Source organism: Quercus robur, chromosome 12, assembly GCF_932294415.1.
Source record: "Quercus robur chromosome 12, dhQueRobu3.1, whole genome shotgun sequence".
NCBI lineage: Eukaryota > Viridiplantae > Streptophyta > Magnoliopsida > Fagales > Fagaceae > Quercus > Quercus robur.
The window spans coordinates 10,157,093-10,171,319 of NC_065545.1; the positions used below are offsets into that span (position 1 = coordinate 10,157,093).

At 32.6% G+C, this 14,227-nt stretch overlaps 1 long non-coding RNA gene and 1 other non-coding gene across 2 annotated transcripts; both read left to right on the forward strand.

Moving 5' to 3' along the window:
- Positions 1 to 312: 312 nt before the first annotated feature.
- Positions 313 to 386, forward strand: TRNAV-CAC (transfer RNA valine (anticodon CAC)). Its single transcript has one exon. It is a non-coding gene; the product is annotated as a tRNA-Val (tRNA).
- An 8,085-nt stretch (positions 387 to 8,471) lies between these two features.
- Positions 8,472 to 13,991, forward strand: LOC126708820 (uncharacterized). The gene is made up of 7 exons (XR_007649271.1): positions 8,472 to 8,903; positions 9,613 to 9,774; positions 9,885 to 9,926; positions 10,813 to 10,889; positions 11,496 to 11,595; positions 11,710 to 11,771; positions 13,818 to 13,991. It is a non-coding gene; the product is annotated as an uncharacterized LOC126708820 (long non-coding RNA).
- The last annotated feature ends 236 nt before the right edge of the window (positions 13,992 to 14,227 follow it).

Consider the following 14,227-nt stretch of genomic DNA (forward strand, 5'->3'; position numbering starts at 1 on the left):
TGGTGCTAAATTATTAAGCAGGCGGCTTCATCTTTATTGCCATGAGCTTGCTCACTTTCTCGTCACCCCTAAAACTTTTATTTCATAAATGATAATGTTATTTCTGTCAATAGCCTGTAATTCAATTACCATTTTTTTACCATGCATTTTTTTAGTTTTTTTAAAAGAAAACCTTTAGAGTTTAAGGCCTCAACTATCAAATTACTAATTTATAAGTCTTATTTTTTCTGTAGTGACCCCATTGCCCCTCAAAAAAAATCTCAAATGTTAATTAATGTAGACTCATAAAACCTTGCAGATTCGTGTCATCACGTCTGGGTGGTGTAGTTGGTTATCACGCTAGTCTCACACACTAGAGGTCCCCGGTTCGAACCCGGGCTCAGACAATGTGCGTCAGGCTCTCCTTTTTTATGTTTTAGTTGTTGTCAAAATTTGAAAGGTGAATACTACTACTTCATTGTTTAACTAGACCAATTTGATCGAGTCTACGAGATCTTTGTTTCCTATTAGCTATGAATTGAGCACAATACAGTACTGCTATTCTTTCACTCAAGATGTACTCTAGTTTAGTTGTTATTTGATTTTTCACTACACACAAGATTAATCATTAACACATCTTTAAATTTGAAAGACAGAATTGTATTAGCTCTCTTTGGGTATGCTTAACCTAATGTCTCAAATATTTAAGGAGCATTTTGCATAAGAAAAATTATAGGCATGCTTTGCTTTGAATTAATCAAATGGAAGGATATATAAGCATATTACTCTTGAAATTATTATTTGCTTTCTTTGACTTACAAAATATTTCTATTGGCGAGTTCAGGCCTACTAACTTACCTAGGGATACTATCCATCTGATGCAAACAAATCATCTATACAACTACACCCAGAAAAAATTTAATGGCTATCATGTAGATGGTCGTCAATCGGTGAGGTAATCCACAACATTGATTTCTGTAATTATGGCATTGTCTATCTTACACAAAGAAACCAAAATCAACTATAATTTGTCTGGATATATATATGACCCAGAGTTCTCAGCTTCTTCTACAGCAGAGGACATTAATTAAGGAATTGATGGAATTGGTCTCACTTCCATTGTTACAAGGTCTTGTTCTAATCTGCAGTTGTCCCCTTTTGTACCCCAATTCTCTTTGACATCTATATCGGTTTGGATAGATACTTCAAAGAAAATTATTTATTATGTTCAGCTATTGAATTTTTCTGTTGATTCTCTAATAAGACATGTTTGTACCAAGAGGCCAATATGCCCAAAGGTTCTCTTATAAAACATACTTGGATTTTGATAAGGTTCCTAAAGAATGTTTCACTTTTGAGGACTGGGGTGTACAGCTGAAGACAGAATTAATATCCATAATACATTAATACATACAGAACAAGAAGGCCAACATAGGCACCCTAACAATTATAGAAAAGTATGCTCATCGAATTTGATCAAGCCAACAACAATGATTCCAAAGACTAAAATTTGACCAAACCCAATATATACAAGATTAATTGCTTAAAAAAACTAGTGTTAAAAAAACAAAAACAAAACAAAAGATATTTTCAGTTAACGAGGTATATTACAATAGGAATAACAAAAAATCGTCCAAAAGTTAAGGAAAGAAAAGATGAATCTAATATGTTTTTTTCCTAGCTGTTAGATATATTTCAACAATTTATTTTTGTGATAAAGCAAAAGGAACAACATGTAGATCTAAACATAAGCAATAACACAAATAAATGTGATAGGCAAAAACAATAAATAGATACTATATATATATATATATAGTACTGTTTGTGTTTACCCGAAACTTTGATACTCCTTAGTTTTGTTCCCTTCTTACCATCGTTGGCGCCACCCTAGTCGTAAAGTGAATTCCCAGAACCGAACAGTAAGGCCCGTTAGAGCCAAGAAAGGGCGTGTAGGGCATGAGAGGTATAGGGTTGGTTAGGGTATGTGTTACGAAATGCAATGGTTGTGAGAAAAACATGATAATTGGGTGTTAAAACTAGGATAGGAGATCATTGGAAAGAAAAGTTTATTGACGCATTTGGCTCTGATACCAGCCACTCTGATTTCTTCATATATATATATATATATATATATGAAGAAATTTGCAAATAATTAAAAACTCACAAACCAAATGCGTGAAGGATGAATGATTCAAATCAAGTCTTGTGTTTGACACAATCTCCTTAAAGAAGATTTCGCCTCTCACACAATCACTGTGGTGCTTTGAGACTCACGGACATTTGCCTCCTAGAATAAAATGATTTACAACACAAAAACAAAGCACACAAGGTCGTGCTCTATGAACTTCTTAATGTCTCTTTCTCTCTCTTTTACACAAAATGAAATGCACAAAAAATATTCTCACACGGAGAGTTTTTTGAAAAGTAGTTTTTATGAATGAGGGACTATGAAAAATTATTCGTTACTGAACAGGAACTCCATTTCAGTACTAACTGTTGTACACAAACTAACTGACTCAAAAATTAAAATAACAAAATATTATTATTTGGACAAGTAGCCCAGTCCACATATGCCAAAAACCCAATCCAATATCCAACTCATGAGCATATAAACTCATATATTATCTCTTTCCTTTCCTATGTGGAACTTAGGATTTTTACCACTTTAAATAACATCTTCAAGTGAACATAGAAAACATCAATTTCTTATTCATTCCATGTTATTTTTCCAACAATCCCCCACATGAATAGAAATTGATAAACACAATGCAAATGATGATGCAAACATAGAGAAAGTAGAAGAAAAGTTACTGTATCGGGAGAAGTAGCTTGTGGCTTTGAACTTTCCTTTGTGAAAACTATCGGATATACTGGCTAACTAGTGAACATGATGTCTTCAATTGTTCAGCCGTTTATGTATACCAAGACAATAGAATTCACACAGCTCCTTTTCGAACATATTTCGTTCTTATGATTATCTTCATTTCAGCCCTGAACATATCTTGGTAAATTCATGAAGTGCTTTAGAGAATTCAACCTTGAAACTCTCATGGAAGCGGCCCACTTCACACTCATATAGGTGATTCTTATTAATAGTATCTTGCTATATCCTATTTGGAATTCCAAGATATAAGAATCATTAAAAACAAAGCTTACCCTGAACATCACTTACAGGCATCACTATTTCATCATAGGAATTGGTGGGAGATTTTATCTCCATAGTGATAAAAATTAGTTTCCACGATTCGCTTGTCCCTTTGAACCTAGATCTTGGGATCTCCAGTCAGCTAGGTTGGGTTGCCATCGCGAAGACTTTTATGTTATAGGCTTTAACCCAATTCCCCTCGATGAGCAGTTTACTTGCTTTCCACTCAAAAAATTGATTACAGATTGGTTTTATAATCTGGAACTACTTCCATTTTAGAGCAATTGCCTCATGGTATTATGTCTCTGACGAATATGTCAAGACCCACCATAACCTTGTGCCCTACCAATATATACAAATAGGAAGCACAAGTATCCAACAATGCATGTCTGTTTAGATTTATTGACTTCCCAAAATACATATGCTCTTTGCATAAGGTGTTCTCATTAGACTGTCGTCACATTTCTCATGTGATTGAGACAAGACAAGTCCATTAGATGTATTAGAAATTTTCATTTCTTGTATCACATCTACAACACTTACATGAGCACATCCCACAACAATATAGCCTCTTGTGGTATATTTCACATTACACATTAGTTGCATTAAATCTAAACTCATTTGACATCATCTCATTGTCAAATTTCTCATGTCATTGGATCAAAACTTGCTTCAATCTATACAAAGATTTAACAAGTTTAAGCACTTTGTTTCCTTGTACAGGAACCACTAACCCCTTTGGTTTATTGTGTCAAGAAAACTCACATCTCCCTTTTATTTGTAGTCTTCTAAAACAAGTCTCGCATTGTAATAGTCAATAATTCCATAAACTCTCAAATTCTTAGGTGCTAGATCCACCAATTACTATGCATAGATTTCCAACATGGATTTATTGCACTATTGACACTGTTTTTTCCAAGAAGGCATCTCTCAAGATATCGCTTCTTTGAGGCTTTAAGTTCATCTTCTAACATTTACATTAGAAAATTTAGACCAAACGAATATGACATTTGTCTTTTTACTACACTTAGGCTCAACCTCTCTTCCATCAACTCTTGATCATGAGAGATACTAAATGTAGACTCAAACTTTCTTTTAAGAAAGTTTGACACTTGAAATATATTCTCAATAATTTTCATGCGTATAAGAATAATAGATTCATAAATTAGAAAGCACTATGTACTACTATTATGACCATAACCCAATGAAAACACAATCAATGGTTCTTTATCCTTTAGGAATAGGAATCACCACCTTCATCAAACACCCCCACATTTAAAGAATTTATAGAAAGGTGATCACTCATTGCATAATTCACAAGGTGTCTTAGTGGTTTTCTTTTAAGGCATTTCAATGAAAAAATAAAGTGGAAATAATAGCTTCCCCACACAAGTTCTATGGTAATCAAGAACTTATTGCATTCATTGAATTATTTCTCAACTTCATTCTTATAATGAATGAATATCTCTAATGCATCATCCTTCCTTACTTAATAAGCACTCATAACAGACTCTTGTGCATTCCAAAACATTAGACAACTTAAGCACATCAACTAAGGCATTTAACATATACTTCAGCCAAAGAAATATTACAAAACATATATTGGGATTAAACACATTAATATCCAATCAAGCTCACACATGCCCAATACACACACACACACACACACACACACACACACACACACACACACACACACACACATATATATATATATACATGTATGAAATTTAATAAGGTTATATGTGCTCAAAAACAACAATCATGTATCTTCCATATCAATACAAACAATTGTCTCTTAAACTTTATAAATAAATAACACATCTGGCCTAGGGGTGAACTGAACACACTCTAATAGGGAAAATTATTAGGTACTCTCGGAGTACCAGAAATGCGTACTTCCTCCTCTCACATGAATAGTGGGTCTCATCATGAATTTAATTAGTGGGACCCATCATTTATGTGAGAGGAAGGAGTATGCATTTATGGTACTCCGGGGATACACAATAATTTCTTCTCTAATAGAGATCAAAAACCCATAATAATAGCCCTATTAATGTGCAATTTGTGTTATTCTTTTTCTTTTCTTTTTTTTTTTTCCAAGTTTGACTCTATCAAATATTGGGCTTATATCCACACATTTGAAATTATTAATAAGTGCTCTCATAAAGCTATTTTAATTATCAATTAGTGATCACTTAATGAAATAGAAAAAACTAACCAATAAATAAGATGGCAGCCACGCCCTGAGAGCATTTAAAAGGATTCAAAATAACTTTGGCCCGGTTTGGATAGCACGTCTCACGTCTGCGTCCGCGTTTTCCTTTTTTTTTTTTTTTTTTTTTCCAGCCGCATATTGTTGACTTTTCAGCCATGAATAGTGACTTATATACTGTTCATGGGTCCCACAAACTCCACTTTTTATCAACTTTTTCATTAAAAATGGGTCCCACGATACTATTCACACATTTAAAAATTATTTTGCTACAGTGTTTTCAGTTTCAGTTTTCAGTTTCAGCAAAAATAAGCTCAATCCAAACGGACCCAAACTTGTCCCCAATAAAATTCCAAATTTCCTATATTCATCTAGCCTATACACCATTGCACATAAAAGGCCGAGGACATGTTATTAGCTTAAAGACATGTTTAATTGCCATTTACATCTACCCTTGATATTAAATAAATACCATATTATCAGATATTAGTGTCCTACTGCCAACATTAAAGTTCACATTACAATGCAAACTTTCATAACATATGCATTGTATATGGTATACCCAAATACACAACTAATATATTAACAAATGATTTCAACCATTGTGTCCATTTGACCATATATATGTATTACTCATAGATTACATGCCATGAACCAGTGCTATTACAATCTTGCACAGAAATCAATGGTCAAACATTAACTTGGTTACAATCTGCCCAGAATTTAACGTTTCCTCCTATAGGCAATTGCAAACATGGTAAATAAATCTTAAACAGTAGAACGAATCAAGTTTGTGTAATATTACAATCAACCAAAAGCAATTATAATAGTTAAATAATTATAATTCAATCGGCTAAACTCCAAATATAACAATTATATATAAACATATATATAAGCCACCTTTGCAGAAAGTGTTTGCACAGTATGTAATTGTACTTCTACAATAGTGTTACTATGGTACACGTATCTGGCAATCAAAGAATTTCACACAATAAAAATTTACCCTAAATACGTTGTTACACCGAAACCCAATCACAATTCACAACACTACAACAGTTATACACTGAAATCCAATCACAACTCAACAATAGTAATAGGAATCTTACCGACGCAATAGCCATAACCATCATCAACATTAGCACTTACATCGGTTGACACAGACCGTAACAGGCAATTCAACAAACCACCAAAAAACAAGTTAACGACGGCAGTGTAATTCAACACATTATTTACAAAACTTTTCACAGTCACAAAAATAAATTAAGAAAATAAAATCTGCTTTAAGATTGTTGGATATATTTTAACAATTTATTTTTGTGATAAAGGAAAAGGAACAACATACATATCTAAATATAAGCAATAACACAAATAAATGTGATAGACAAAAATAATAAATAGATACTATATATATATATATATATATATATGAAAAAATTTACGAATAATTAAAAACTCATAGACCAAATGCGTGAAAGATGAATGATTTAGATCAAGTCCTATGTTTGACACAATCTTCTTAAATCAGATTTCACCTCTCACACCATTACCGTAATGTTTTGAAACTCACGGATGTCTGCCTCTTAAGATAAAATTTCTCTCTTTGACACAAAATGAAATGCACAAAAATTATTCTTACACGGAGAGTTTTCTAAAAAGTAGTTTTTATGAATGAGGGACTATGAAAAATTATTACTATTTGGAAAAGTAGGCCCAGTTTACATATGCTAAAAGTCCTACCTAATGTCCAACTCATGAGCATATAAACTCATATATTTTCTCTTTCCTTTCTTATATGGGACTCAAGATTTTTACCACTCTAAATAACATCTTCAAATAAACATAGAAAACATCAATTTCTTATTCACTCCATGCTATTTTTCCAACACTAGCAAGATTAATTCACACATAAAAGATCCCGTAAGCCTAAAAAGTATGAAAGAGCAGACTAGTTAATACATCTAATGTGCAGTTTGCAGAACACAAAAATTGAACTTTGAATGGCATGGATCCTAGTAAAGCCCAATGATATCTCCTACCTTCAATTTCCTCCTAGCCACAAAATCCTCGTGCCATTTTCCATTGAAAACATAGGTTCTTAGATAAAGGCCACTTCTTGAAAACCAACTCATGATCGGACTTTGAATCTTGATCGAAAACTGTTACACTAAATCCGTTACTCTCGATCTTCTTAACTGAGTCTGCACTAGAATGCCATAATATGGATGTGGACAAGACTTTGATTCACCAAGAGCCGGCTCGAACTACCAATATCACTCTTCGTGAGCGTCTTCGTGATTTTCCAGGGAGAAACAGCGCTTAGCGTCGTCATGGACGACGTATCCTCCTCTTCTTTTGTGTTGGAGGCCACTATGGAATTGTGAGAAATGGAAGTAGTAGCGTATTCGTCTTTTTGCGTGCTTTTTCTCTTATTATGGGAAGAAACCCGTGATTTATCAAACAGCGTCAGTGCTGTCGAAACCTCTTTTTGTTCTTGTTTGGTGTGAAACTCACAAGAAAGCGTTAGGTCGGTGGACATTTGGGTGTTTTGGTTTCCGAGGGTTTGTAGCAGATTTTGGGTGACGTCGACGTCGGGTATCATGGCTTCTTCTTCGTTGCACTTGTTGGCGTTGAATTCAGTGCGACTGCGAAGCTCACAAGAAAGCGTTAAGTCGGTGGAATTTTGAGTGTTTTGGTTTTCCAGGGTTTGTAGCAGATTCTGAGTGATGGGTATCATGGCTACTTCTTCTACTGCTAGTGGCCGTGTGGTCTTGGGTTTAGAGAAAAAAAAAAAAAAACTAATGAATGAATGAAAGATGATACAAATAACTGGATCGGAATAGATAGAAGAAAATCTTAAAACAGAAAACAAAGAGCACCGATTCTCAAAAAAAGAAAAAAAAGAAAAGAAAAAAAGAGCACTCTTAATTGGTGTACTAAAAAAAGAAAGAAAGGAGGGAAACATTGTATATACTATATCTATTTCTATTAACTATATAAAAAGAGGCTATGCCTCTACAGTGATTCGATACTGTGCAACCAACGTTTTTCACTGTTCTTCTACAGTAAATTTTGGTGAGTCTCTTTATTTTGTCCGTTTGTGGAAGACTAAACGATGCGTTTGGCGTGTAGAACTCTCTTCTCTTCTGGAACTCTCCGTAGTCCATATATGTTCTCTCTCTAGAACTCTCTGTCTCTTCTCTCTCTCTTATCTTCTTCTCCTTTCTAATAAACGTATTTTTTTCTTTTTTCTTTACCTCCCAAACCACCGATCTGTACTGTGATTCAACTCCTTCACAACCCAGCCTTAGCACCGATCTCTCTCTACGAATCCAGATCAACAAAAAAATTTGAAACCCAAGAACATTTGCAGCCGATCTGCATGAGAGAAGAGCCAGAAAAAAAAAATGGAGCTCAAGCCCGTATATGTTCTTTCTCTCTGGAACTCTCTGTATCTCTTCTCTCTCTCTTTTCTCTCTATCATTTCAAGACGACAGGACCAGATCGGCCCAGGAAGAAAGAAAAAAAAAAAAAAAACATGGGAAGAAACACCGAGTAATTTTTACAGTGAGTGTCTCTTTTTTATTTTATTTTCTCCGTTTCTTCAAAATTTATTATTATTTTTTTTTGGGTTCTCAAGATCTGTGTTTGTATTTATTTCCTTGTGGGTTTCAATCTTTGATTTTTTGCTAATACGGGTCTTTTAGGTTTTGATAAAGAAGGAGATTTGGTTCTCCGTTTCTTCAAATTTCTTTTTTTTTTTGGTTTCTCAAGATCTGTGTTTGTATTTATTTCCTTGTGGGGTTCAATTTTTGATTGTTTGCTAATACGGGTCTTTTAGGTTTTGATAAAGAAAGGAGATTTGGTTCCATTTTGAAACTGTGTTCTATTTACTTTTTTTGGTTTCTGGTACTATAAAATCATGGTTGCTGTGAAAATTGGGTTTTTTACTTAGATAGGTCAGAATATTTAGTGCCATATTTAGATTATATGAATGAAAGTTTGGATATTTTTAGTCTGATTGGTTGAATTTGTGTTGTGTTTGCTATCTGTAGGTGTTCTTCTTTGCAATTATCTTTGCACGTGAGATTGAAAGTTTGGATTTTTACTCAGATTAGATAATTTTTGTGTGTTAATATTTGCTATTAGGTGTTCTTTTGTCATATCATGTATGTAATTATGTATGTATGTAGATGAATGAAAGTTTGGGTTTTTATTTATTTATTTATTTATTTATTTATTTTTTACTAATATCCTATGAATTTTGTGTATGCAGGTGTTCTTTCTGTGGAGTAGGATTATAATGCCTTTTGGGTTGTTGGAGGTAAGGAGATTAGAGGCTCTATCTTTGATTTGAAGGGGCCCTGTGGTTTACCCCGAGCCTTGGTGAGTCGGGGTATTGGCTAAAAATCCACTGAGGTCCTTGAGATGGCACGAGGTAAAAAAAAAATTTGTGACCTATCCTCTATATTTTCATGGTTCTGTTGAATATTATAAGCTTTTGAGGATTTTAGATTTATAGGCTTTTGTTTTTGTTCACACTGACAGTCATCAAGTAGAGGTTTGTGATTCCAAGGCTGCAGAGCAAGAGTGAGTTGTATTTTTCATGTTTGCTTTGATTTCAGGTTTAAATGCTTAAAACTTTTAATATATGAAGAAGGGGCTTGGTTTTTTTGTGTATAACCAATGGATGAATTATTGTCTCTTTGGTTTATTTGAGAAAGTATTTTGTGAAAAAAATTTATGAAAGAGGTTTTTTTGGTTAGAAATATTTTTAGTGTTTAATGATTTGGATGGATGTGATGTTGTAATTTTTAGTTTGTTTTGGAATATGGATTGTCATAAGGTGTTCCTCTTCCCAACTTTTATATATATATATATTAAATATATGTTATGTGGTAATTGATTAAGAACAAGGTATTGAGCAATTTCTTCAATTTTTTAAAATATAAATAAAACCTTAGGAGCAGCGTGTGTTGTCTTTGATTGTTAATTTATTTTAATGTCTAAGTGAGTGTAATAGATCTGAATAGTTATTTGAGATTATGTTTGCAGTTTGCACAAATGCGGTGGTGAATTTGTTTTGTAATAGAACAGTTATGTATAGGGATTTTGTTGTGAGAGGTGTGTGTTAGATACTTAATATTTTTGTGATAATTTGTGGTTTTAAATGAGTACTTGGATTGAAAAGGCTTATCATTGAGATAATTCGATAATGTTACAAGCATTTTAACCTAATAGTTGTCAATTATATCGTAGAAAATTTAATCTGTAATAATTATGCTATAGAAAAAACAGCTTTTTTCATATATATATATATATATTTGACTTTATTAGATCCTTCAAATATTGTTGTTTTTATTCTTCTTTTTTAAAAAAAAAAATTGTGTGTACTTGATTAGTCAATAATAATATGCCTTCGTCATGATTTAATAAATTGTGAGAGTAATATGATTTTTTTTCTTTTCTTTTTAAGGATTGTTCTTGAGAAGTTCGATGTTTTAAGGGATTGAAGACCAACATTACCAAAGAGCTCAATGCCAGGCACAAAAGGTTTCTAATTTTTCTTTGATTTTTTTTTTCCTTGTATTTAAAACTCAACAGACCCCCAAATTCAATGAAACCTAAATTTGCCACACTTTTGCTAAAGCGTTGGATAATACCCTTATTTTGATTGATCAAAAACCTCTACCCTTAATTGTGACCAAGCAATATGATAATTGTTTGATTGTTTATCTTTATAGCTTTGTTTGTAGTTGTATGTTCTTGTTGTTTATACTTTTTACTCCCCATTGACTCAATTTTCTTTTTAATATATATTTTTGTTATATGAGTTAGCAGTTTTCTATGGCTCCCACTAAAGGATATGTCACTTTTGTTAGATAAAGGTAAAATAGCACTGTCATTACAATTTTAGGTTCCTTTAACAGATTATACTTTTCCAATGCAAACGAATTATTTTGCTTACTTGTTCACTAAATGATATGTGTTATTTCTTATTTTATCAATTTTGAATGGGTATCAAGTGTTTGCTTGACTTTTGAATTAATCAAACATGCTGTTACTCTTTACTTTTGAATTAATCAAACGTGTTGAATTATGCCATGTAATTGATATTTGACATTTACATGTTATTGCCTTTTAACTTTTGCTATTCAGCTAGCGATTATGGACTGTGGCTATGATTTGTTGAGCTTCTTTGAGTTGTGAAACTGAAGCTCTCTCTCTTTCCAAAGAGTACCGATCACACATGCAGCAGGTAAATCTCTTTGTAACCTTTTTTTTCCCCACTTTGATTCATTCATTCCTTCTATTTGATTGTGTTTTCTTGATAAACTTTTTTCCAATTTCCTGTTCTGTTTTTTCTTAATAGAACAACATCCTGATGAGGTCAGATTTTCAAGGTTCGAGGACATGAAAGCAAATGTCCATAAGGTTCTTTTCCTCTCTTTCTTCTTTTAATTTTATGATTTGAGAAGATAATATTGAATTGCATGTGATTGAGTTAGTAAATAGGATTTAGGATGGGTGAATTTTTTGCATTCAAAGTTTCATTTTTTTATAAGAGTGCTTATGCATATACATGTTTGTGAAAATGCTAAAAAGGGCTATTTTATATTTTTTGTTCTCTGTGCATAATTTTTCCTTTCCATACCTTAGTTATGTAATAGGTCATGGTAATGTTTTTGATGTGTTTGGATTTGGTTAGCTTCTTGTCATGGCAATAGCTATGCTTTGCCATGCTTGGCCGAGCTTTGCATTTTGAGGATAATGCCTTAATTCTTCAAGAAAAGAAAGAAAAAAAGAAGAAGAAGATAAATTGTTGATATTGATCTATATGCGTGTTTGTCATGTTTGTGAAGCTTAGGCCGTGTCATTGAGTTCATGACAGCTTGCCCACAATGTGTTGGTGGGTTGTTTGTCCAACAATTCTGAGTACTTTAGCCTTCTTGCTTAAGCTCCCTTTGTTAGATCATGTCTTCATCCATGATGAACAACATCTTCGCCACTAAAAGTCATAAAATTTTTGAACATATGGAATTGCCAAGTCTAATCAATTTTTTTTTTCCATAAATGATAGATACGTAAATTTTATCAATTTGAAAATAGAATTATTACACTTTAGAACACGCTGCATTTACAATAAAGAGCAAACTAACTCTATGCCGCCTTACTAGACCAAAAACATAATGCTTATCAAGTATCAACCAAAAGAAACTTTCGGAGTTTCTATGACAAACCTGATAGAACAAAAGGGCCCAAGAATTATTAGTAAAGAAAAAAAAGAAATGCAATGAAATGTAGTGGAAAAGAGCAACAACCCCTTATTTTCCTTAAGCTTGCAAGATTTCGCGTGGTCAGAACATCTAGAGTTGTCCATGAGCGAAATTGAGAGTTACTCATGCACAATGGTTAGAACAAGACACAACTAATTTACACTTCGGCAAATAATACAGCTTGTAGGGTTGTCGTGCCTCCCAGTTGTTATGAAGAATCATTAGTTCAAGTTTGTTTTCTTGCTAATCTTCTAGAAAGACTTGTTATATGAATTGGCATTTGGTGGAGTGTTAAATGACAAAGGTGAGTGTTTTCTCACTATCTCATGTAATCAGTATTCATGGTCACTACTAATACAGAATGTTCCCTTTTTATATTTTCTATATCACCTTATTGATATTTTGATGTAATTTTAAGGAAAATTCAAAGCTGGTATTAGTTTGAGAATATGGACTAATGCATACAACAGATACTCTAAGTCATTGGTAGACATCATAAAAGCAACGGTAGTGATTTCAAAATTTTAATCTTTGTATTTGCTAGCTTATTAAAATGTCCATACTCCTCTTCTCTTCTCTTCTCAAAGGAATTGAGAAAAAGGTAAGAAAAAAGGATTAGGGATATGAATTTTGAAGTTCTTGGATATCTAATCTTTCTCAAATATAAAGAAATTATTCTAATTTGGTCTTTTGTATATATGGAAGCTATTTTGGACTTTGGTTGCTTCAATGATGGTATATATAAAATCTCTCAGTTTTGATTTTCAAAAATGCAAATATGCACAACTTCAAACTTTTTCCTCTAAATCTTCATGCAGGCTGCACTCCAAGTTATGGATTCTACTTCTTTTGCTTGATTGGATTTAATTTTATATGTTTTTTCAATTTTTAAGTATATCATATCTTTGCAAGTGTTATTTCAGGTTCACCATGTGATTATGTCAATTAATTTAGCTTCATTTTGTTATTTCAACATATCTAAACTGGGTGTTCACTTTTTGTTTCATTTTTTATTTTTATTTAGAATTTTATTTGGTGGTCATGCTTGGAAAGTTGGAATGGTGATATAGGGTGTCTTATTTGCTACCTAACATTGATTTTTTTTCTTGCTTAAAAGGGTCTTCGCTAAAACTAAGCTAGCTAAAATGTAAGATGATATAGAAGGTAGTATGAATAACAAAAATTTTGTTATGGATGGCTGCAGGCATTTGATGAAGAGCTTCTATTATAGCATATGACAACATTAATTGCGAAAAATTAAATATTGTTACAATGTTGTAGCAAATACTCGGTTGTTGTTTATTGTTAAAGGATGATATTTGTAACTTGTAAGCATTCTTAGAAGTTTTTATTGAATGGATATTGCTTTTAACAAATATGTTCTAAAAGATATTCTTATTTGAATATATAATCTAAATTTGTGTAATTAAAATTCTTATATGAATGAGATTAGCATTATATAACATACATTTTTTTCGTACATAGTTTCATATTTCTTTAAATAAAAACTCTATATTGATTTTCTTATTCAAGTCAAGGGGCAGGGCAGCACGTGCCTTGCACGTGCCACCCAACCTAGTATATATAGAAAAAGAGCACTCTTAATTGGTTTAT